Genomic DNA, 23,669 nt, shown 5'->3' with positions numbered 1-23,669 from the left:
GGTCTCTGCTGCTGTTCACAGGCAGGGGAAGGGAGGGCACAGGGCGGGGCAGGTGGCTGAGGGCCCAGGGAGCGGGATCTCCCCAACTCCCCCTCCAGCCCTGCTGCAGGTCCCAGGCGTCCTGGCTCCGAGTCACCAGGCCAGCGCTGCCTCCCCGCACCCGGGAGCAGGGTGGGGCAGTGGCTGCTCCTTTCACTGTTGGACCAGGGCCTGGGGGCAGCTCTGCTCTGGCCTGTGGTCGCCCCCTGCTGGTGCAGTGCTGGCTCACCCAGCCGTGCCCCAGAACCTCCACAGTTCCCTGTGTCCCCCTGCTCCTAGTGCCTTGTTCTGCCTCTGGTCCGTGTGCCAGGGGGACCAGGAGGGAGCCTCAGGAGTTCCCCCAAGCTAGCTATGGGATCCCCATCAAGTGTGGGGTTGGGACAGGCACTGAGCGAGCACCAGGGCCCAGCCCCCAGGCTGGCCCCACAGGGAACCATACCCACCCAGCCCCTGCCCCTCCCAGAATCAGCGCTGGAACCCAGCCCTCTGCGTCCCAGCCCCTGCTCTAACCACTAGCCCCTGCTTCCCGCTCAGATGTGGGACAGAACACCTGCCTCCTTGGTCCCCCTCTAGGGCTTGGCCTTTGCCCCAACCCCCACCTCCTCCATCCTCCTGTGCCTAGAGCTGCCCCAGGGTCCCCCCACCCCGGCTGCTGCTGGCCCCCAGCCCTTGCGGCCCTGGCTGGCACCTGCATTGTGTGAGCAGCTGTGTAGGCTCGTCCCACCAGCCAGGCCAGGGCTCCCCTCTGGCACCCTCTAGCCTGTGCCAACAGCTGGGGGTGCAGTGGCAGTGTTCCCACCCCCCTCCTTGTTGGAGGGTGAAAGGAGCCAAGGAGGGGCTGTGAGAGAGCCCCATTCTCCTACCCTTCCCGCACCCTGCTCCCCCGGCTCAGCTCGGAGACTCGTCCTGCCTCTGTAGTCACTGGGCATGGGGGTTAGCGCCCTCAGCAACCCCACCCCCACCAGCTGGAGACAGTGAGAGACCAGTGCCAGGTCAAGGACCTGCCCCAGGTCCCGGAGGAGTATTATGGGGGATCAGGGCCCAGAGCAGGGGTGACCGTGGTGGGGGATCAGACCCATCACTCATGAGGGTTGGGGGTTGTCTAACTTCTCCTCTCAATCTGCTCACAGGCTGTGACCCCTCCTGCCCTCTCCCAGCCCATCCCCTGCTCCCTTGGTGCCCAGGGGGCACTCAGCCAGCCACACATGGTCACGCACCCCATGAGGTGGGAAGGAGGCTTCAGGCCTGTGAGCTGTGCTGTGCCAAGGACCAAACCCAGCTTACCCTGGTCCTGGGAGATTTTCGGGATGCACAGAGTCACTGCTCTGGTTGCCTGTGACCCCTCCCGCCCTGACCTGCGGTGTCCCAGCCAGGCCAGTTGGGGCGGGAGGGGTGGAGGGGGGGGAGCAGCACAGCTATTGCAGGCAGCTGGGGAGGGCCGGGGGCTGGAGGGCACTGACTTGGCCATGTAGCCATGGGTTGGGGCCTGGGCTGAGCCAGGTTCGGCGCAGGGATGGCCTGGCTGGGCGCGCCCTGTTTGTGATCATCTGGGCCTGGCCTAGGCCACGTTAGGCTAGCACCCCTTCAAGCCCAGTGCCCCTGGCTGGTTCACGGGAGGGCAGGCAGCTGCTTCCCAGCCCAGCTGGGGGCTGCCCTGGGTGGGAGACAGGCAGAGGGAGAAAATGCAGTTCCTCTCCGCAGCAGGAGGGGACCAGCCAGGTCAGACACTCTCAGCCTATGCGCCCCCCTGCAGCCCAGACTCTGCATTGCACCCCTCCTGTGCCCCTACCCATCTCACCCTGCCATGGCTCCCCCGCACCTGCCAGCCTCAGAGTGCCCCAGGCTTGGCAAAAGACGATCCCAGCCCCCCAGGGGGCTTGGAAAATGCCCAGCAGCACCCATGTGACACGAAACCTCAATAACAGGCACCCAGAGCGGGAGTGACTCACATGGATTTGGGGGCAGAGCTGGGCATGGAACCCAGGAGTCCTGCCTCCCAGCCCCTGATCTAACCCCTAGACCCAAGTTGCAGTGGGGGAGGTTTAGATTGGATATTAGGAAAAACTTTTTCACTAGGAGGGTGGTGAAACACTGGAATGCGTTACCTAGGGAGGTGGTAGAATCTCCTTTCTTAGAGGTTTTTAAGGTCAGGCTTGACAAAGCCCTGGCTGGGATGATTTAACTGGGAATTGGTCCTGCTTCAAGCAGGGGGTTGGACTAGATGACCTTCTGGGGTCCCTTCCAACCCTGATATTCTATGATTCTATGACTCTATGATTATGACCCTACTCCCCTCCCAGAGCTCAGCACAGAACCCAGGAGTCCTGCCTCCCAGCCCCCCTGGCTCTGCCCATCCTTCTCTCCCCCCATTCTCCTGCTAATAATTGCACACGCAGCCTGCTGGGGAACGTGCCCCGGCACAGGTCAGTCCCGTAGAGCCCAGCAGGCCCCGTTTCCCCTCCCCCTGGGCCAGCTCCTGTCTCCCTGCTGGGCACACCAGCACGGCCAGCACTGCGTGCCTGCTGTGGACGGGGTGAGAGACCCTGGCACCTGGGATCTGCTGCTTGGGCCCAGCCCCAATCTGCTCAGCTGCGGAGCTTTCCATCCCTGATCCCCGTGGGGAATTATCAGCCGCAATTAACAGCCATTTGGATAATTGCTGCGCGGCTGCCAGGCAGGTGGGCGGCGAATTGGGGGCGCGGAATTAAAAAGCTCCGGTGGAGACACCTGCCCGACTGTGGGCTCGCCAGCTCCCCCCATGGCTGCCCTTACAGCTGGGCTGCCACTGGGGCTCCGTGTGCACCCCGGGCCTGCACCTTGAGCAAGGGGCACCCCAGCCACACACACTGTACCCCTCAGCCTGCCCCCAGAAGCAGGAGGGGGGTGCAGGCCTGAGACAGCTGGCCATGGGCCTGGTCGGTGCCAGGAGGGAGGGTGGGTCCAGCAGACAGGCCCAGCCCCTCTGCCCTGGCTCTGCCATGCTCTGCCCCAGGCCCTGGTGAGGGCAGCTGGAGAGGGCTGCACGCATCAGCCCATGCAGTGGGCCTGGGGGAGCTGATCACTGTGCTGGTCCCAGCCCTGGGGGCTGGTGGGAATGGGGTGCCAAGATGCCCCTGTCTCCCAGTGCCAGCTGTGCCAGGGCCCCCAAGACCTTTGGGCCTGGATTGGGGGGATCATGACTAGAGCGGAGCTGGGACCCAGGGACAGGTGAAGCTGCACCAGGCTTGCAGAAGAGCTCATCCTGCAGAGACCTGCATGCAGACCCTGCTGGAGGGAGATTGTTTGGGGCAGAGCGGGGTGACTTGGGGGGCTTACAGCAGGGCTGGGGGGAGGCAGTGGGGGTAGCAGGGAGGGGGAGAGGTTTACAGTAACTGCAAGCTGTATACAGTGCATGGGTGGAGGTGCCAGGGGGTGATTTGGGGTGGGGCAGTGGGAGGCAGGAGGTGCGGGTGGGTGATACCCCCATGCAGCAGCAGTGCCCCCTGTAGGCGGTACGGGTGCATCCAATGGGCCCTAGGGGAAATATTGTCTAAAGATCAGAGTTCACCAAACCCAGGCTGAGCTAGCCCTGTCCCCAACCTGCCCATCCCTTGTGGGTATGGACTGCTGGGTCCCTGCCCTGGGCCAGGCCATGCTGGGGGCTGAGCAATCCCAGAATGATGCCCAGCGCAAACCCCTTCTCCCGGGCAGGGACCCAGCATCTCGTTCCCCAGCCCTCCCCAGAGTCGGCCCCCAACCTCCTGGGCTGGGCGGGGGTGGGGAAGGCGACCAGCCTGAGCCAAGTTCACAATTATGCAACCAACCAGCCCGTGTGATGCTGCTTATCATCTTACCTCACAGCCCAAAGCCGGCTCACCCGCCACTTTCGTGGCATTTTGTTGCCTGAAATTAAATCTCATTTCCTAATTACTGGGTGGGCTCCAGCTGCTGGGCTGGGCTGGGCTGGGCTTTAAGAAGGGGGCAGCGTAGTGTGATCAGCATCAGTCACAGAGACAGCTTGTTGCAGAGAACCCCCCAAAAGCCCAAGACCCCCTCACCACAGCCAGCCCCCCAGGCTGCATCTAACGAGGCCCACTCACCTCCCTCTGCCCTGCAGGAAACTCAGCCTGGCTGGTTCCTACAGGGCCCATCCAGCCCAGTATCCCCTCTCCCTGCTGTGAGCAAACATCAGGCCCTGCCCACTTGCACGTTCCCAGAATCTGGCCAGCCCAGCGCTGATCGTGCAGAAACGCGCAGTCCTGGACAGTGCTCGCCACAAAGGACTCACAGAAACACATTCCAGAAGCGTGGTACAAAAACCACGATATCAAGAATGGCACAAAAACATTCCCCAAGGATAACAGGAACACACTGAGCCCTCCTAAAAGATAAGGTCAAATAGCAACGTAATAAATACAAATGTTTTAATCAAACCAACATGTACAAAAAAAAATGGACAATAACTAGCCAGGTCAGAGGGCAGTATCTAAGTCAGAGGGGCAGCTTGTTTGTATCAGGGTATCTCTGAGAGAATGTGTTGGTCCAGCCAAGGGGGCAATGGAAAGTCCCGCCATTCACTGAGCTGTGTCCATTGTCACAGGCATACGTGTCTTAGTATCCTCGTAGAATCTGCCAGGTGCTATTAGCATGCCTTGTCAACAATAAACCTGGCCGGGTGCCTTCGTCCCTTAACGGATCTTGTGGTCATTGGGCGGTTCACTCAAGGTCTGCTGTGCTGGCTGTCTGCACAGAGCTGGGGCAGCACACAGGGAGAACACACACACATGCAGTGAAATATCTAACAACAGAGGCAATCAGTAAGATGTTTCGCAATGGCTCGTTTGGTTTCAATGGGCAGGCCCAGCACTTTACACTAATTCATGCTTCTCCCCTGTTGGGGGAGTTACACAGGCCACGGCTACACTACAAAATCAAATCGCCCTGCATGCAGCTGCCACAGTAGTTACAGCACTTGTGTGTGTGTACACCTGGCTCTTTGTGTCTATGGTGTGTGGTATCGATTGTACTGTCAGTGTGGGGCATTGCGGGACAGTCGATGTAAGCAACGCAGTATGTACACTGACACTGCATTGACCTAACTACGCTGACTGGGGGAAGTGGCATGATTAAGTCGGCAAAGCAGGTGAGTTACATCAGCGGGAGTCAAATTTTAGTGTAGACGCAGTGTTAGGTGGACGTAAGCTGCCTTGCAAACTCAGTGGTGTAGAGCAGTTACAGAGGTTTATGATGCAAACATTCATTCTGACTTTATACCACGGGCTACAGAGGTTATGGGAGAGATCAATCCTGCAAGCAATTCCACAAGTTGAAACACTCCACACACGCTGATCAGCAGCTGTTTTAACACGGCTAACACACAGGCTGGGTCAAGCTCTGCATTTGTCAGTGTTCAGTGAGGCCTGGGCATGAGCTGGCACCTGGTCTGCTAGCGTCACAGGACCCATCTAGCCCAGTACCCTGCCCTCTCCCTGCTGCCTCCTTCCCCAAATCAGATCAATGGGGCCAGCCACCCCAGCACCAGCGACTTCAGAGGAAAGTGCAAGAACCCCCTCTAGTGGCTAATGATGACATAACCAGTCATAGAATCATAGAATCATAGAATCATAGAATATCAGGGTTGGAAGGGACCCCAGAAGGTCATCTAGTCCAACCCCCTGCTCAAAGCAGGACCAATTCCCAGTTAAATCATCCCAGCCAGGGCTTTGTCAAGCCTGACCTTAAAAACCTCTTAGGAAGGAGATTCTACCACCTCCCTAGGTAACGCATTCCAGTGTTTCACCACCCTCTTAGTGAAAAAGTTTTTCCTAATATCCAATCTAAACCTCCCCCACTGCAACTTTAGACCATTACTCCTCGTTCTGTCATCTGCTACCATTGAGAACAGTGTAGAGCCATCCTCTTTGGAACCCCCTTTCAGGTAGTTGAAAGCAGCTATCAAATCCCCCCTCATTCTTCTCTTCTGCAGGCTAAACAATCCCAGCTCCCTCAGCCTCTCCTCATAACTCATGTGTTCCAGTCCCCTAATCATTTTTGTTGCCCTTCGCTGGACTCTCTCCAATTTATCCACATCCTTCTTGAAGTGTGGGGCCCAAAACTGGACACAGTACTCCAGATGAGGCCTCACCAATGTCGAATAGAGGGGAAGGATCACGTCCCTCGATCTGCTCGCTATGCCCCTACTTATACATCCCAAAATGCCATTGGCCTCCTTGGCAACAAGGGCACACTGCTGACTCATATCCAGCTTCTCGTCCACTGTCACCCCTAGGTCCTTTTCCGCAGAACTGCTGCCTAGCCATTCGGGGGACGGGGGCATATCTCCCTCATCCTGACAGTCAGCAGTGGCCTTGTGCCCTGTTTTCTAAATTCTGTCCTGACACCCTTGCTCCCCCACCCCCACCATCCTTGTCTAAATCCTGCCAGGCTCGCAATGTCAGTGACATCTAGTGGCAGTGAGTTCCCCTGGCTAACTATGTAACTTCCCTTGACATTTGCTTTCACAGAGCGTCCCATTGTTCTTGTAACACTGGGGCAGGTGAAGGGGGGGCAAATAGGAGCACCCCCCTCCTTTCATTATATTCTGTACCTATTTCAGCCCTGCTTCTTTCGCTCCTTTTTTAACTAAAGCCTGAGCTTTTTTGTTGGTAAATTGGCCTTTTTCTTGACAGTGTTGAAGAAAAAATTTGCTTCTTTCTAAACATTTCAGGTTTTTGATGAGCAATTTAAAAAAAGCCTTTGAAAAATTACCCCTCCCTCCCCCATTTCTCTGCCCTTTGTCCTTTTCTCATTTGCCACTGGAAAGTGGATGGGAGGGGATGAAAAAAACCACACACACACACACATAGACATTTTTGGCTTTTGAAAATTTTTTGCAAGGGGTGAAAACATAAGGGTTCCACACACACCCCCAAATTTCCAAGGCAACTCAATTGTGGGGCTGCTGCTCTTCCTGCTGCCCTTCTAGTGCCAGGGTAGACCAACACCCTGTCACACTTTAACCCTTAAATGGCCAGCGTTGCCAACGCCCATCATTGCATGGTGAGCTCAGCAGTGGGTGAGTTGGAATGGGATCAGTAACGAAGAATCTTCACTTTCGTTAGACAAAGTGCCCACCCTCGGCGTGGAGGAGAAGCCCCAGACCTCGCACCTCCCAAACACAGCCACGCCAGAATGCAAACAAATATTAAAATCTTGTGATTTTTTAAGCAAATCTCATGATTTTGAGGCCTGACTAGTGACTTCTGAATGTTGGGGCGCAAGAGGGGCACCAAAGCTGATGGGCCCACTCGGCCTTCGTGCCATCTGGACAGAGGCACCTGTGTGGGACCCGGGGTGGCTCGTGCCTCCTCACACTTGGGACAGACAATACTAAACATCTCATGGCTTCCCCTGGCAGTGCGTGGAGGGAAAGCCGCTCCCGAGCTATGGCCACAGAGTCTTCTTTTAGAAGATGACAGGACAAGGAGTAATGGTCTCAAGTTGCAGTGGGGGAGGTTTAGGTTGAATATTAGGAAAAACTTTTTCACTAGGAGGGTGGTGAAACACTGGAATGCGTTACCTAGGGAGGTGGTAGAACCTCCTTCCTTAGAAGTTTTTAAGGTCAGGCTTGACAAAGCCCTGGCTGGGATGATTTAATTGGGGATTGGTCCTGCTTTGAGCAGGGGGTTGGACTAAATGACCTCCTGAGGTCCCTTCCAACCCTGATATTCTATGATTCTATGATTCAAGGGAGGCAGTGTGGCCTAGTGGGTAAAGCACTGAACTGGGATGCAGCAGACTGGAGGTCTATGTCTGGCTCTGCCACTGGGTGACCTTGAGCAAATCCCTTCCCTACCCTCTGCCTCAGTTTCCCCATGTGTACAGTGGGGATGATGACACTGACCTCCTTTGGGAAGTGCTTTGCTGGACAGTGCTATGTAAGATGAATAATAATATTCTGGGCTGGCGGGGGTAGGGGGCGTCTCTCCTCTCTGGGGCACGGGTTCGAATCTGTCCCAGGGGAGCAGTGTCTGACAGTGGGTGGTGGCTGTGGAGAGGGGCTCAGTCCAGTTCCTGTTGGGACAGCACCCGCGTTGCCTGCCGGCTGTGGGACTGGCACGCTGGGGCTAGAGCCTGAGCTCCGCTCTGCCCCTAGATGGGTCCCTTCAGGGCAGGGCCGTTGGCGTGGGGGATGGGGGTGTGACGCAAGCCTTGGGCTCTGGGGCAGTCAAGCTGGCCCTTTCCCCAGTGCTGGAGTCCCTTCCACAAGGCCCAAAGCTCCCCAGGCCTGAATCCTGGCCCCACGGAGCCCAGCTCGGGGGGGGGGGGGGGGAGGGGGGCGGTTTCCTGCAGCTGCCCTGTCTCTCCGGTACAGCCAGTGGCCTTGGCACTCTGGGGCAAGGCAAGTCACTTTCCAGCCCCCACCCCTGGGGCCAGGGGGCACAGGCCAGCCCAGGACTCTGAGGAAGATGGGGCGCGCCCTCCGCCCCTCTGGTTTAAACGTCGCTCTGTCCCATCCCCCCGCTCCACGGCCCCGGGCACAGCTCTCCTCTTTCTGCATCTTCCCCTCCTGCTCTTTAGGATCTGGCCCCCTGGGGTACCCAGGTGTCAAGGAAACCCGCTCCCGGCTGGGGAGCCATGGTTGGCCTTTGGGCCCCAGGCTTCTGCATGGCCCTGGCTAACGAGCCCCCTGGGAGGGCAGCGCTGCCCGACCTGGGCCCTGGGGCCTCGGCAGGAGCTGCCACAGAGCGCCAGCGGCAAAGCTGCCAGTGGAGGCTTCTCCAGAGCCCTGCAGAGTGGGGGAACGGGGCTGAACTGGGGCCAGCGTCAAGGCCATGGGAGGGACCAGCCAGGTAAGGGGCTGGGTTCCCCACTGTTGGGCCCTATGGGGGGGTGGCTGAGGGTCCCTGTGCCCATGGCGGTAGAGGGATCGCAGGGACGAGGCCCTGGGGGCTGCTGGGAGTTTGGAGAGGGGTCCGTGTTCAGCTCCCATCTCCCCACACACGCTTCTGATCCAGAATGGCCTGGGTGCGAGACCTTCCCCTGGCTGGTGCCGAATGGCCAGTGTTTGCTGGGATGCTTTGGACCCGGCAGCTGCTCCCTGACCCTGGGGGAAGTTCATTGCTGGGGCAGTGCTGCCAGCCCCAGAGACTGAGGGCCTGGGCCCCACAGCAGATCACTCTGGACTCCACCCCTTGCCCTGCCCGAGAAGGCGGGGAGGGCACTCTTGGCCAGTCCTTGGCTGTCAGCTAATCCCCGTCAGAGCATGGACCCATCCCCCTAGGGACGGGGTTGAGACCCCCAAACTCATGTCACACATAGGCCTGCTGGGCGCTGGCAGTGGGGCAATCCCTTCCCTGCCAGGGACTGCAGGGGGAGGCTCTTGGGGCAGAGATGGGACCAGTGGGGCATCCCTGGCGCAGCGGGGGAGCAGGTCTGTAGTCCTGGCCTGGAGAATCCGTTATCCACCTCTCATTACCCGCTGCCCAGTTGAGACAGCGAAAAGAAACCGTGTGATTGTAGGTGACCTATCGAGAGGCACCTACTGCGCCTCAGAGCGACATGGCTGGCACGAAGGGCTCGGTGAATGGGGAGGGCTGGCTGGGAGCAGGGCACTGATTGAGTCACTGGGCTCCCATGGCCAGAAGAATCTCGGCCCCGGCTTTGCACCACCTCAGGGCCCCAATCTCTTGCCCACCTCCCTGGCAAGAGGCCCAGCAGCCCTGGTCACTCCCAGGACTAGAGTCACTTGTATTCCAGTCACTCAGTTCATCCCTGGGGTTGAGATGTAGCCACTTCTGGGGTGGGGCACAGGGGCTATTTATACAGGGATCCTTTGCCCAGCACTGAGATGCAGGCACCTCTGGGGTGGGACGGAGCAGCTGTTTAACAGCCACACAGCACAGTAGATTAGAACAAGTGAAGAATCCCACATCTAGTTGCACTGTGCTGCACAGAGCGTGGGGATCTCGGCCAGGGAGCCAGGGGGAAGGGATAGCTCAGTGGTTTGAGCATTGGCTTGCTAAACCCAGGGTTGTGAGTTCAGTCCTTGAGGGGGCCATTTAGGGATCTGGGGCAAAAATTGGGGATTGGCCCTGCTTTGAGCAGGGGGTTGGACTAGATGACCTCCTGAGCTCCCTTCCAACCCTGATATTCTATGATTCTATGACCAGGCTGCACTGCACATGGGCTCCTTAGTGACAAGTGCTCAGGAGCTTAGATTTACAACCCCCAAAATAGCACAAATTGAGCACTATGCTGGGGCCGGCACAGACTAGAAGGGGCGAGTGCCCCCTACAGGGTCCTCCCACCCCACTCACTGCAGCCCCTAGCACCCCATAAGCTCCATCCATGCAGAGTAAGGGGACTGGCACATGGAATTGCAAGCCCAATAGCAAGGATTTCTGATGACTCTGTAAACTCGGGGCGGGGGAGTGGAGAATTGCTAATATAGTTCCTATTTTTAAGAAATGGAAAAAAACGTGGTTCAGGTATCTACAGGCCTTTTAATTTGACCTCAACTGTCTGCCAGGTCTTGGGACAAATTTTGAGAGAGAAAGTAATGAAGGACAAAGAGGTGAACGGTAACTGGGATAAAATATCACCTGGTTTTACAATCGGTGGGTCCTGCCAGGCCAACCTGATCTGTTTCTCTGCGAAGATAACTGAGGTTTTAGACAAAGGAAATGCAGTAGATCTAATCCAGTGGTTCTCAAACTTTTTGTGTTGGTGACCCCTTTCGAACACCAAGCCTCTGAGTGCGACCCCCCCCTTAAAAATTAAAAACGCATTTTTGATATTTAACACTATGTTAAATACTAAATTTAAACCCTATGGCTTAAAATGAATTTACCTTTACTCACTGCTTTTAAATTAAGACTAAAACACAGAGGGTGGCGGGGCTCGGGGCTGACAACCCTGTGTGTGCTCCCGGCTGATAACCCTCAGCATGGCCGGGCTCCGCCTGAAACCCCATTACAGGGATCGGGGCTCACAGCCTCCTGGATGCCCCAGCTCAGGGCTCATAGCCCCACTCCTGGTTGGGGTCAGGACTTGCAACCCCATGTGGCAGTTGGACTCAGGGATCACAGCCCTGCTCCTGGCCAGGGTTGGGGTCTGGGCTTGCAGCCCTGTATGGGGGTTGGAGTCGGTGCTCACAACCACGATTCCTTGTCGGGGTCGGGGCTCACAACCCGGCCCAGGGGTTGGGGTCAGGACTCACAGCTGCACACCAGGGTCGTGGCTCACAGCCCGGCGCAGGGGTCGGGGTCGGGACTCACAGCCGCACACCGGGGTCAGGGCTCACAGCCTAGCACAGGGGTCGGGACCCACAGCCGTGTGCCCGGGTTGGGGCTCGTAGCCCCGCAGCTCCACACAGGGGTCGGAGCTGACAGCCTGGCGCAGGGGTCGGGGCTCGCAACTTACAGCCGCGTGCTGGGGTCGGGGCTCGTGACCCTCCCACTTAACCGGGTTGTGACCCCCAGTTTGAGAACCAATGATCTAATCTACCTGGATGTCAGTGAGGCATTTGATACAATTGGGAAATTATTAGTTCAATTGGAGAAGATGGGGTCTACTATGAGAATTGAAAGGTGGATAAGGAACTGGTGAAAAGGACCTGCAGAAAAGGACCTGGGGTTACAGCAGATGAGAAGCTGGATATGAGTCAGCAGTGTGCCCGTGTTGCCAAGAAGGCTAACAGCATATTGGGCTGCATTAGTAGGAGCATTGCCCACAGATCGAGGGAAGTGATTATTCCCCTCTATTCAGCACTGGTGAGGGCCTCATCTGGAGTATTGCGTCCAGTTTTGGGCCCCCACTACAGAAAGGATGCGGACAAATTGGAGAGAGTCCAGTGGAGGGCAATGAAAATGAGAAGGGAGCTGGGGCATGTGACTTATGGGGAGAGGCTGAGGGAACTGTGGTTATTTTGTCTGCAGAAGAGAAGAGTGAGGGGGGATTTGATAGCTGTCATGGAGTCCCCGGACGATGCTCTGGAACTGCTTCCCATGAAGCCAGTCAGGACTCTGGGGAAGTCTCCTGTCTGTGAGCAGACTGTCTGCAGGACACACAGCTCACACAGCTTCCTGGGTCTGACCTCGGAGCATTCAGCATCCTCTGCCCCTCCGTGCGCTTCCCACAGTGAGTTCGCTCAGGCGGGGCTCCTGGGGAAGCCAGAGGGTCCTCCACCCCAACTTTGCAGTCAGATGTGACTCTCAGCCAGCCAGTAAAACAGAGGTTTATTAAACGACAGGAACATGGTCTAAAACAGAGCTTGTAGGTGCAGAGAACAGGACCCCTCAGCTGGGTCCATTTTGGGGGGCAGTGAGCCAGACAACCACGTCTGCCCTTCACTCCATGTCCCAGCCAGCCCCAAACTGAAACTCCCTCCAGCCCCTCCTCTTCTGGGCTTTGTTCCTTTCCCGGGCCAGGAGGTCACCTGATTCCCTTGTTCTCCAACCCTTTAGCTCTCACCCTGCAGGGGGGAAGGGCCCAGGCCATCAGTGGCCAGGAAACAGGGTGTCGGCCATTCTCTGTGTCCAGACTCCTGCACACACCTGCCCTCTAGGGCTCTGCAGTGATCATACACCCTTATCCCACCACCTAGATACTTAAGAACTGCATAGGGAAACTGAGGCACCCCCACACTATTCAGAGGAACCATTAAGAACAGTCCCACCTCATCACATCAGCGCCCCCCCAACTTGTCTAGAGATTTTATCGGTGGTAGGCATCGGACACGGTGATGGCACTGAACTTCCCATATCCACACAGAACCGGATCGATCCGTCCTTCTTGGGGACCAGCACCATGGGAGAGGCCCAGGGGCTGGAGGACGGCTGGATCACCCCTAAAGCCAGCATGTCTCCAACCTCTCTCTCCAGGTCCTGGGCTGTTTTCCTAGTGACCCTGAATGGGGAACACCTGATGGGAAGATTGGCTCCTGTTTCCGCCCAGTGAACAGCCAGGTTAGTGAGCCCAGGCCGGCTGGAGAACAGCTGCCGGTGTGAAGGCAGCACCTCTCTGATCTCTGCCTGTGGGGCAGGGGTTAGCTGGTCTGAGAGGAGAATTGATTCCAGCGAGGGGTCAGCCCCCACCTCAGGGAGGAGTCCCACCAGGGGATCCTCTCCCTTCTCCTCCCACTGCCCACACCCAGCCAGCCCCAACTTCTCCCTGTCCCAGTATGGCTTCATCATGTTGACATGGTGCACCCGGTGGCGGTGTGCCCGGATGGACAGTTCCACTACATATTTCACTTCATTTACCTGTCTGATGACCTTGAAGGGGCCGTCCCAGGCAGCTTGCAGCTTGTGCTTCCTCATGGGGATGAGAAGTATCTCCTGGTCCCTGGTAGCCTAGAAGCAGGCACGTGCTGAGCGGTTGTACCAGACCTGCTTCCTGTGCCCTGGCTAGGTTTCCCCTGGCCAAGCCCATGAGCTCCGCGAGCTTTTCCAGAAAGGTCAGTACATACTCCATCGGGGGAGGCCTTCCCCCTGCACTCGTCCCTCATCAAGTCGAAGGGTCTCCTCACCCTCCTCAACAACTTGAAAGGGGAAAACCCTGTGGATTCCTGGGGCACTTCCCTGTATGTGAGCAGCAGGTGGGTTAAATACTTCTCCCAGTCCTGTGGGTGCTGGTCCATAAAGGTTTTCAGCATCATCTTTAGGGTCCCGTTGAACCTCTCCCCCAGCCCGTTGGACTGAGGGTGACACGTCGAGGCCCAGGTGTGTCGGACCCCACACTTCTCCCACAAGCACTGGAGCAGGGTTGACTGACATGAAGTTGGACCTCTGGTCTGTAAGGACCTCCTGGGGGAACCCCACTCTGCTGAAAATGGTGAGCAGCGCATCTGCCACGGTGTCTGCCTCCATAGACGACATGGCCACTGCCTCGGGGTAGCGCATAGCGAAATCTACCACCACCAGAATGTATTTCTTCCCCGACCGGGTTGCCCTGCTGAGGGGCCCCACTATGTCCATGGCCACCCTCTGGAAAGGCTCCTCTATGATGGGCAGAGGTCTCAGAGCTGCTTTACACTTATCCTGGCCCTTCCCCACCCTCTGGCAGGAGTCCCAGGCCCTGCAATACTGTTGGACGGCGTCAAAGGCCCCGGGCCACTAAAAGTTCTGCAGCAGCCTCTGCCTGGTGCGTCAGATGCCCTGAAAGGGGACTGTTGTGGTGGTACATCTGGGGGACCACCAATTGCCTCCTGGCTTTCCAAGGTTCAGTTGGCCCTGAACCAGCCCATTCCTGGTACAGGAATCCCTTCTCCCACAGGAATCTCTCCCGGCGGTCCTCCCCCTGGGATCCTGCACCATTGTGGCCAGCAAGGGCCCTCAGCTTCTCTAAGGAGGGATCCTCCTGCAGCTCCATCCAGTCTCCCTCCTGCCCCCTATCTGCTGTTCACAAACTCATCCACTAGTGCCCCTGCACTGCACAGATCTTTAGCCTTCCGGTCCACTAACCACATCTTCAGGTCTGGAGGGCAGATGTCATACAGCTGCCCCAACCCCACCGGGTTACACACCTCCGCTGTGGTAGTGGCCCCTGTGCCCTTCCCCTACCTATGGAGATATTCCCCCAGCAGATTGGTGACCTCCTTGTAAGTGACACCTGGGGTCTTGCGTACACCCCGGAATTGTTTCCTGTACGCCTCGGGGGTCAGTTCAAACTTCAGCAGCAAAGCCTGTTTGAACAGGTCATAGTCCCCCATCTCAATACCATCCATTTGGCTGAATGGCTCTATGGCCTTGGGATCCAGCAGGGGGGTCAGATAGTGTCATAACCATACAGCTCAGGGTAGCCTAGAATTCCTCCTTACCTAGTGTTGGCCCATTCCCAGCTTCTGGCAAATAGAGCCTAGGTACACTTCAGAGCTTGGTTTTGCATCCCTGCTCATCCTGACTAATTCATGAACTTATCTAGTTCTTTTTTAAACCCTGTTATAGTCTTGGTTTTCACAACTTCCTCTGGCAAGGAGTTCCACAGGTTGACTGTGCATTGTGTGAAGAAATACTTCCTTTTGTTTGTTTTAAACCTGTTGCCTATTAATTTCATTTGATGACCTCTAGTTCTTGTGTTATGAGAAGCAGAAATAACACTTCCTTAGTTACTTTCACCCCCTTAGTCATCTCTTTTCCAAGCTGAAAAGTTCCAGTCTTCTCTCTTCTTCTAAGGAAGCTGTTCCATACCCCTAATAATATTTGTTGCCCCTTTCTGTATCTTTTCCATTTCCAAGATATCTTTTTGAGATGGGGCGACCACATCTGCACACAGTATTCAAGATAGGAATGTAGTGTGGATTTATATAGAGGCAATATGATATTAATTCTGCTTATGCTCAAATAAATTGGTTAGTCTCTAAGGTGCCGCAGCCTTCTTATCAGTCATGTTCAAGGCATGAAGACCTCCAGGAAGTTGCCATTTTGCAGTCCTCCACAGTGTGCATCATGGTTTGTGGGTTCCCACATTGACCTAGTGGACTATGTCCCCCAGCTGCAGCATGTCTGTGGTCTGGAGAAATGGAGGATCCAACTAGCAGATCAAATTTGCTGTGTGGGGTACAAACTGGTTATAAAGCTACAGTCATGTCTTGTGCAGCCAGGGCCTAAATCAGTTTCCTGGGGATCATCCCAGTGAAGTGACTGTTCTTATTAAGGCCCTGTCCTTGCCATAATTCATAATTGACTTTATTACCAGTGGCTGGCTCCAAAATGCGTTTTGCTACAGACGCAACATGGTTAATATCCTGTTAGTACTAGGGCTGTCAAGCAATTAAAAAATGTAATCACGCACTTAAAAATAATAGAATACCATTTAAATATTTGTGGATGTTTTCTACATTTTCAAACATATTTATTTCAATTACAACACAGAATACAAAGTGTACAGTGCTCACTTATATTTATTTTTTATTACAAATATTTTTACAGTACAAAAAAACCAAAGAAATAGTGTTTTTCACTTGACCTAATACAAGCAATATAGTGCAATCTCTTTATCATGAAAGTAGAACTCACAAATGTAGAATTATGTACAAAAAAATTGCATTCTCAGACAAAACAATGTAAAACTTTAGAGCCTACAAGTACACTCAGTCTTACTTCTTGTTCAGCCAATTGCTAAGACAAACAAGTTTGTTTACATTTGCAGGAGATAATGTATCCATGCTGATGATGAGTTCTGCTCAATAACGATCCAAAGCAGTGTGGCCCAACACATGTTCACTTTCATCATCTGAGTTGGATACCACCAGCAGAAGGTTGATTTTCTCTTTTGGTGGTTTGGATCTGTAATTTCCACTTTGGAGTATTGCTCTTTTAAGACTTCTGAAAGCATGCTCCACACCTCGACCCTCTCAGATTTTGGAAGGCACTTCAGATTCTTAAACCTTGGGTCGAGTACTGGAGCTATCTTTAGAAATCTCAGATTGGTACCTTCTTTGTGTTTGGTCAGATCTGCAGTGAAAGTGTTCTTCAAATGAACATCATTTGCTGGGTCATCATCCGCGACTGCTATAACAGGAAATCTGTGGCAGCGTGCGGTGAAACAGTGCAGGGGGGGCACCGCTCTCCCCCAAGGAGTTCAGTCACACGTTATTTAACCCATAATTTTTTTAACAAGTGCCATCCGCATGGAAGCACGTCCTCTGGAACAGTGGCCGAGGCAGGAAGGGGCATACGAATGTTCAGCATCTCTGGCATGTAAATACCTTGCAATGCCAGCTACAAAAGTGCCATACAAACGCCTGTTCTCACTTTCAGGTGACATTGTGAATAAGAAGTGGGCAGCATATCTCCCATAAATGTCAACAGACTTGTTTCTCTCTGTGATTGACTGAACGAGAAGTAGGAGTGAGTAGACTTGTAAGGTCTAAAGTTTTACATTGGTTTGTTTTTGGGTGCAGTTATGTAACAAAAAAATCTACATTTGTAAGTTGCACTTTCACGATAAAGAGATTGCACTTCAGTACTTGTATGAGGTGAATTGAAAAATGGGATTTCTTTTGTTTATCATTTTTACAGTGCAAATATTTGCAATAAATAGAATGGAGTGAGCACTGTACCTTTTGTATTCTGTGTTGTAACTGAAATCAATATATTTGAAAATGTAGAAAACATCCACAAATGTGTAATACGCAATAGAATACCAATTGAAATGTAACTGTGCGATTCATTTTTTTAATAATTTTTTTGAGTTAATCGCGTGAGTTAACTGTGATTAATTGACAGCCCTAATTAGTACCATGGTCAGGTAAGGGTGCTGCCCTCTCCAGAGGCATAGCCAGATATACGGTGTTGGTTTGAGGCATTGGGGACTTTTTCCCCCCATAGTAGTTCATGGATGCACGGGCTTGGTGCTCTGGAACCACTGAATGAAGTTCAGGGCTTGTCTATGCTTCCGCTTAAGTTGATGTAACTTATGTCGGTCACGGATATGAAAAAGCCACCCCCCGAGCTGTCCGCACCGGCGCTAAGTCAGTGGGACACACTCTCATTCTGTCATAGCTTCCACCTTTCGCTGAGGTGGAGTAATTATGCTGACAGGAAAGCGCTCTCTGGTCTTCATAGTGCGTTTACACTACTGCCCTACATTAGCGCAGCTGCAGTGAGTCTGGTGAAGACTAGCCCCCGGACCAGGACCCTCTTGCAGTGTGACTATCCCTCGGGGCACACTCTCACTAGGACAAGCCTCCTGGGCTTCAGCTTCTCCTTGGTCTGACCTCGGAGCATTCAGCATCCCTGTCTCACGCCATAAGCTCCCTGCAGTGAGCCACCTGAATAGGATACCTGGGGAAACCTTACACGCCCTCCAAAGGGGCCATGCACCCCCGACTTCAGCAGTCAGGAGTGACTTTCAGCCAGCGGTGTAAAACAGAAGGGTTTATTAGTCGTCTGGAACACAGCATAGAGCAGAATCTTGTTAGCACAGAAAGCAGGAAGTTACAGCAAAGTTCATCTTGAGGAGACCCAGAGCCATGGGCTGTCCTCCTGAGTCCCAAACCAGGAGTCTGACCAGCCTCCAGCAGCCCACCTTCAGTCACACCCAGTTGCCCCTCCTCCATCCTGTATGCTGTTCCCCAGGCAAACCGGTCACCTGGCCTCCACCTCCCTTTGTTCTCCAATTCCTCCAGCTGGCTCTTGCAGAGGATGCGGCCCGGCAATCAGTTGCCAAGATACATCTATTGTCTGGGCCCAGGGAGCTAGAAGGCACTTGCACCTTCCCTCTCGGGGTATCTGCAAAGGTCACACACCCTTATCCCACCACCTAGATACTTGTGCAACACATAGGGAAAACTGAGGTGTGCACAGTATTCATACAAACACTAAGACACTTTCCACTTCATCACAAGTAGCCATTTGTGACACTAAACTGGGAGGAGAAGTAGATACACTGGAGGGTAGGGAAAGGTCCAGAGTGACCTAGACAAATTGGAGGATTGGGCCAAGAGAAATCTGATAAGGTTCAACAAGGACAAGTGCAGAGTTCTGCACTTAGGAAGGAAGGAAGGAAGGAAGGAAGGAAGGAAGGAAGGAAGGAAGGAAGGAAGGAAGGAAGGAAATCCCATGCACTGCTACAGACAGGGGACCAACTGGCTAAGCAGCAGTTCTGCAGAAAAGGACCTGGGGATTACAGTGGATGAGGAGCTGGATAGGAGTCAGCAGTGTGCCCTTGTTGCCAAGAAGGCCAATGGTATATTGAGCTGTATTAGTAGGAGCATTGCCAGCAGATTGAGGGAAGTGGTTATTCCCCTCCATTTGGCACTGGTGAGGCCACACCTGGAGTGTTGCGTCCAGTTTCGGTCCCCCCACTAGAGAAAGGATGTGGACAAATTGGAGGGAGTCCAGCGGAGGGCAACGGAAATTATTAAGGAGCTGGGGCACATGCCTTATGAGGAGAGGCTGAGGGAACTGGGGTTATTTAGTCTGCAGAAGAGAAGAGTGAGGGGGAATTTGATAGCAGCCTTTAACTACCTGAAAGGGGGTTCCAAAGAGGATGGAGCTAGGCTGTTCAAAGTGGTGGCAGATGACAGAACAAGAAGCAATGGTCTCAAGTTGCAGTGGGGGAGGTCTAGGTTGGATATTAGGAAACACTATTTCACTAGGAGGGTGGTGAAACACTGGAATGGGTTACCTAGGGAGATGGTGGAAACTCCATCTTTAGAGGTTTTTAAGGCCCGGCTTGACAAAGTCTTGGCTTGGATGATTTAGTTGGTGTTGGTCTTGTGCTGAGCAGGGGGTTGGACTAGATGACCTCCTGAGGTCCCTTCCAACCCTGATATTCAATGATTCTAAGCTGGTCCCTGGTATCAAAAAGTTTTAAAAATACTGATTTATGTAATCAATCTGGCCCATCCTCCTTACTTCCAGCTATCTAGAAAACCTCCCACAGTCCATTGGCCCATGTTCCTTCTGTGCATGCCCTCTGTACATTGATACAAACGTGGATAAATAGCATGGAAGGTGTGAGGGGAGACACATTTGTGATGGCAAGAAAGCTGCTGCACGGACACAAACTGAATCCTGAAGAAGCGGTCTATGTATGCTTGAAAGCTTGTGTCTCTCACTATCAGAAGTTGGTCCTCCCCTACCTTGTCCCTTCTGTGTAACTGTTAAGTGATTAAGGTGATTCGTGCCTGTCTCTGAGTCATAGTATGGACTAGGAGGGAACATTTTCAAAAAGTGCCTGTGACTTAGCCCCTCACTATGTTCAGTGAGTGTTGGGCTCTTAAGCACCTGCCAACCTCTGCACTTTACAGGGCCAAGTGCACTATAGTGCAAATTGCATCCTTAACTCCAGACATGTTTGTTTGAGTTTGATTTTTTTCTTAATCCAGCAGAGATGGCCTTGGAGTCTGAAGGTAAATGCAAAAGGATTTACTTCAGAATGCCGTGCTTCTGCCAATCCTTAGCATTTCACTGCTGAACAACTAGCTAATTTGGTAGCTTCAAGGGGTTTTATAGTAATGTTTATTTCCAGCTCACTGTTCTGCATAAGTATAGTCATTAATATGTACTGGCCACTCTGCCCTACTGATTGCGCTTTCCTCATTTTTAATTGAACATTCCACTCACCCAAAATCCGAAGTGAATTTGGTTGGGTACACACAGTGAGTGCCGACTTAGCAGTTTAGCATTTTTGTCCCGGCTATTAAAAATTGATGGCTTAACCCCGTTAGAGGGCAGCTCCAGTAGCTAGTATGTTTCCACTCTTGTTAATTGTGTTGATGATGAACTTAGATCTTGTTTTACAGAATGTTTTCTTTTGTCTTTTTATTCCTTCTCTTCCAGTTGATGCTTTGGATCCGGAGAGGTTAATACAATGTCCCTATGATAACTATCATCAAATCAGGGCCTGTTGGTTTCCCTATCATCTTATAAAGTGCAGGAAGGTAGGATGGGATGTTAAGGTCTCTAATGCACTTGGGAAATCATATTTTTGTAAATGCTAATGCATGGTGAGCTCAGTACGCTGTGCTGCCTTTTGCTAGAAGGATGCATTCACTTGCTATTAGGCTGGAAGAAGCCGTCTTTATTTCATATTTATATCGCTCATCCATTTACCACTTCATAAAAGCATCCTGTTCATATTTAGTCATGCCCTTCAGATCAGTGCATTTACCCTGAAGAAAGGCGAAACAGGTTCTTCAGAATACCTAGCTCAGTGATGGGATCCTATTCTCTTCCAACAGTTCACTCATGGGACCAGGGTATTTACTTCCCAATACAGGCCATGGAGCAAATGCAGCCAGTGTTAGATGGATGCCTTCTGGCTGGCCAAAGCAGAAGTGATCTGATGTTGCAGTTAATTCTTTACTTTGCAATCAGAGCAGGAGAGCTGCTAAGCCATCTTTTTTTATATTGCTAATAACTCTATTCAGTGTACATCTGTCTGCAAGTCCCTCTTCTCAGTCTTCTATCCTGGGCGAGAATGCTGTATATTTAAGAGGAGAATCTGCTCCTTTCTTTTGTCCTCTCAGTCTAGTATCTTATTTTAAGCTCTCCAGTGCTAGTGTATATTAGTTGTACTGGTATAAGCACATCCACGTGTTAAGATGATGTCCTGGTATGATTGTATTGGTTAGGAATCACACCCCTAGCCAACATCGCTATAGTGATAGAAAAGCCATGCAGAGCAAGCCTGAGCAGTGGGTTCGTCTTCTTTGTATTCTTGCTCTTTTCTAAGGGTAAAGGCTCTTCATTCAGTGGGGGACAGTAGTGCTCTTCTATGTCCACACTAGTTTACCTGTACTGGCAAAATGCTCCCAATATAGACGTGGCCTCAGCTGGAACATTGAGTAACTTCCCTCCTGTTTCAGAAGGGTTACATTAACTGCAAAGACTTAAGCTCTAGCGCAGGCAGAGACTTATCATAGAATATCGGGGTTGGAAGGGACCTCAGGAGGTCATTTAGTCCAACCCCCTGCTCAAAGCAGGACCAATCCCCAACTAAATCATCCCAGCCAGGGCTTTGTCAAGCCTGACCTTAAAAACCTCTAAGGAAGGAGATTCCACCACCTCCCTAGGTAACCCATTCCAGTGCTTCACCACCCTCCTAGTGAAAAAGTTTTTCTTAATATCCAACCTAAACCTCCCCCACTGCAACTGGAGACCATTACTCCTTGTTCTGTCATCAGCTACCACAGAGAACAGTCTAGAGCCATCCTCTTTGGAACCCCCTTTCAGGTAGTTGAAAGCAGCTATCAAATCCCCCGCCTCTTCCTTCTCTTCCACAGACTAAACAATCCCAGTTCCCTTAGCCTCTCCTCATAAGTCACATGTTCCAGTTCCCTAATCATTCTTGTTGCCCTCCGCTGGACATTTTCCAATTTTTTCACATCTTTCTTGTAGTGTGGGGCCCAAAACTGGACACAGTACTCCAGATGAGGCCTCACCAATGTCGAGTAGAGGGGAATGATCACGTCCCTCGATCTGCTGGCAATGCCCCTACTTATACATCCCAAAATGCCATTGGCCTTCTTGGCAACAAGGGCACACTGCTGACTCATATCCAGCTTCTCGTCCACTGTAACCCATAGGTCCTTTTCTGCAGAACTGCTGCCGAGCCTTTCTGTCCCTAGTCTGCAGCGGTGCATGGGATTCTTCCCTCCGAAGTGCAGGACTCTGCACTTGTCCTTGTTGAACCTCGTCAGATTTCTTTTGGCACAATCCTCCAACTTGTCTAGGTCCCTCTGTATCCTATCCCTACCCTCCAGCCTATCTACTTCTCCTCCCAGTTTAGTGTCATCTGCAAACTTGCAAACACGAATCCATGCCATCCTCCAGATCATTAATGAAGATACTGAACAAAACCGGCCCCAGGACCGACCCTTGGGGCACTCCACTTGATACTGGCTGCCAACTAGACATGGAGCCATTGATCACTACCCACTGAGCCCAACAATCTAGCCAGCTTTCTATCCACCTTATAGTCCGTTCATCCAGCCCATACTTCTTTAACTTGCTGGCAAGAATACTGTGGGACACCGTGTCAAAAGCTTTGCTAAAGTCAAGGAATAACACATCCGCTGCTTTCCCCTCATCCACAGAGCCAGTTATCTCATCATAGAAGGCAATTAGTTTAGTCAGGCATGACTTGCCCTTGGTGAATCCATGCTGACTGTTCCTGATCACTTTCCTCTCGTAAGCAGAATCGGGATGAGCTCCACCCTGACATCTGGTGGTGAGGTGTGGCAAGTTGTGGAAAAGAACTTCAGGGGCCGATCTCATTTGCATAGGCACACCCAGCCCGCCTAGAATGAGGCCATAGCTGCCCAAATGGTCACTTTGGCTGCTGTGGGATCCCCATTGTCTCTGTTATTGGGGCAGGAAGAATAAATTGTTATTACCCTGATTATGGGAATCAAGGACAATGGAACTGTACTTGGCCTTTTGTTATGATGGAGGGACTCTCCATCAACTAAGTTTCACTCGCTAGGCAAGGAACATGGGTTCCAAAACTCTGTGAAGGGAGAGAGGCTGGGGACAGGTATTAATACTTGGTGGTATGCCCCCCCCCCGCCTTTCGTGAGGGCCTTACATGCTAATTGCACTTCTTCCTCTTTCCACTATAATTTTGATTCCATTAGGAGTCTAGTTACAGGCTGCTGAGCTGAATTCACTTTGGGCTAATGGTGCACCCACACTGAGGCTCCCCTACTAGAAGCTGAAATCATGAAAGAGCTAAACTTACTAAGAGCTGAAATCACTGAGTGTTGTGTTAAGTAGTGGGGGAGGCTGAAGACATATGGTGGAGCAGTTGCGGGATGGCGAGCGGAGCAGAGCGGCTCGGGGAGCAGAGCAGTTTGTTGGATGCCGAGAGCAACTCATGGGGTGGCTGGCAAAGCAGAGCCCCATGGAGAGGTGGGGCCATCAGCTTTGGACCATTTAAGGTGCCCCTTAACCCCAGTCTCCACCCAGGTTGGGAGGTAAAACTCTGCAGATAAACTTTTGAACTCTGGGGCTGCCCTGACCAGGGACAGAGACTTTTGGGTCGTTGGACTTTCGGGACTTTGGGTGATTTTGAGTTGCTGAACTCAAGAACCAAAGGGAAAGGACATGCCCCAATTTGCTTGGGGTGGGGTTTTGGCTCATGGGTTGTGTTATGAATCCTGTTGGTGGTGTTTCCCCAACATAATGCCACATTGTTTC

This window comes from Lepidochelys kempii, chromosome 20 (genome assembly GCF_965140285.1).
Source record: "Lepidochelys kempii isolate rLepKem1 chromosome 20, rLepKem1.hap1, whole genome shotgun sequence".
NCBI lineage: Eukaryota > Metazoa > Chordata > Testudines > Cheloniidae > Lepidochelys > Lepidochelys kempii.
This window is presented reverse-complemented; position numbering follows the sequence as displayed.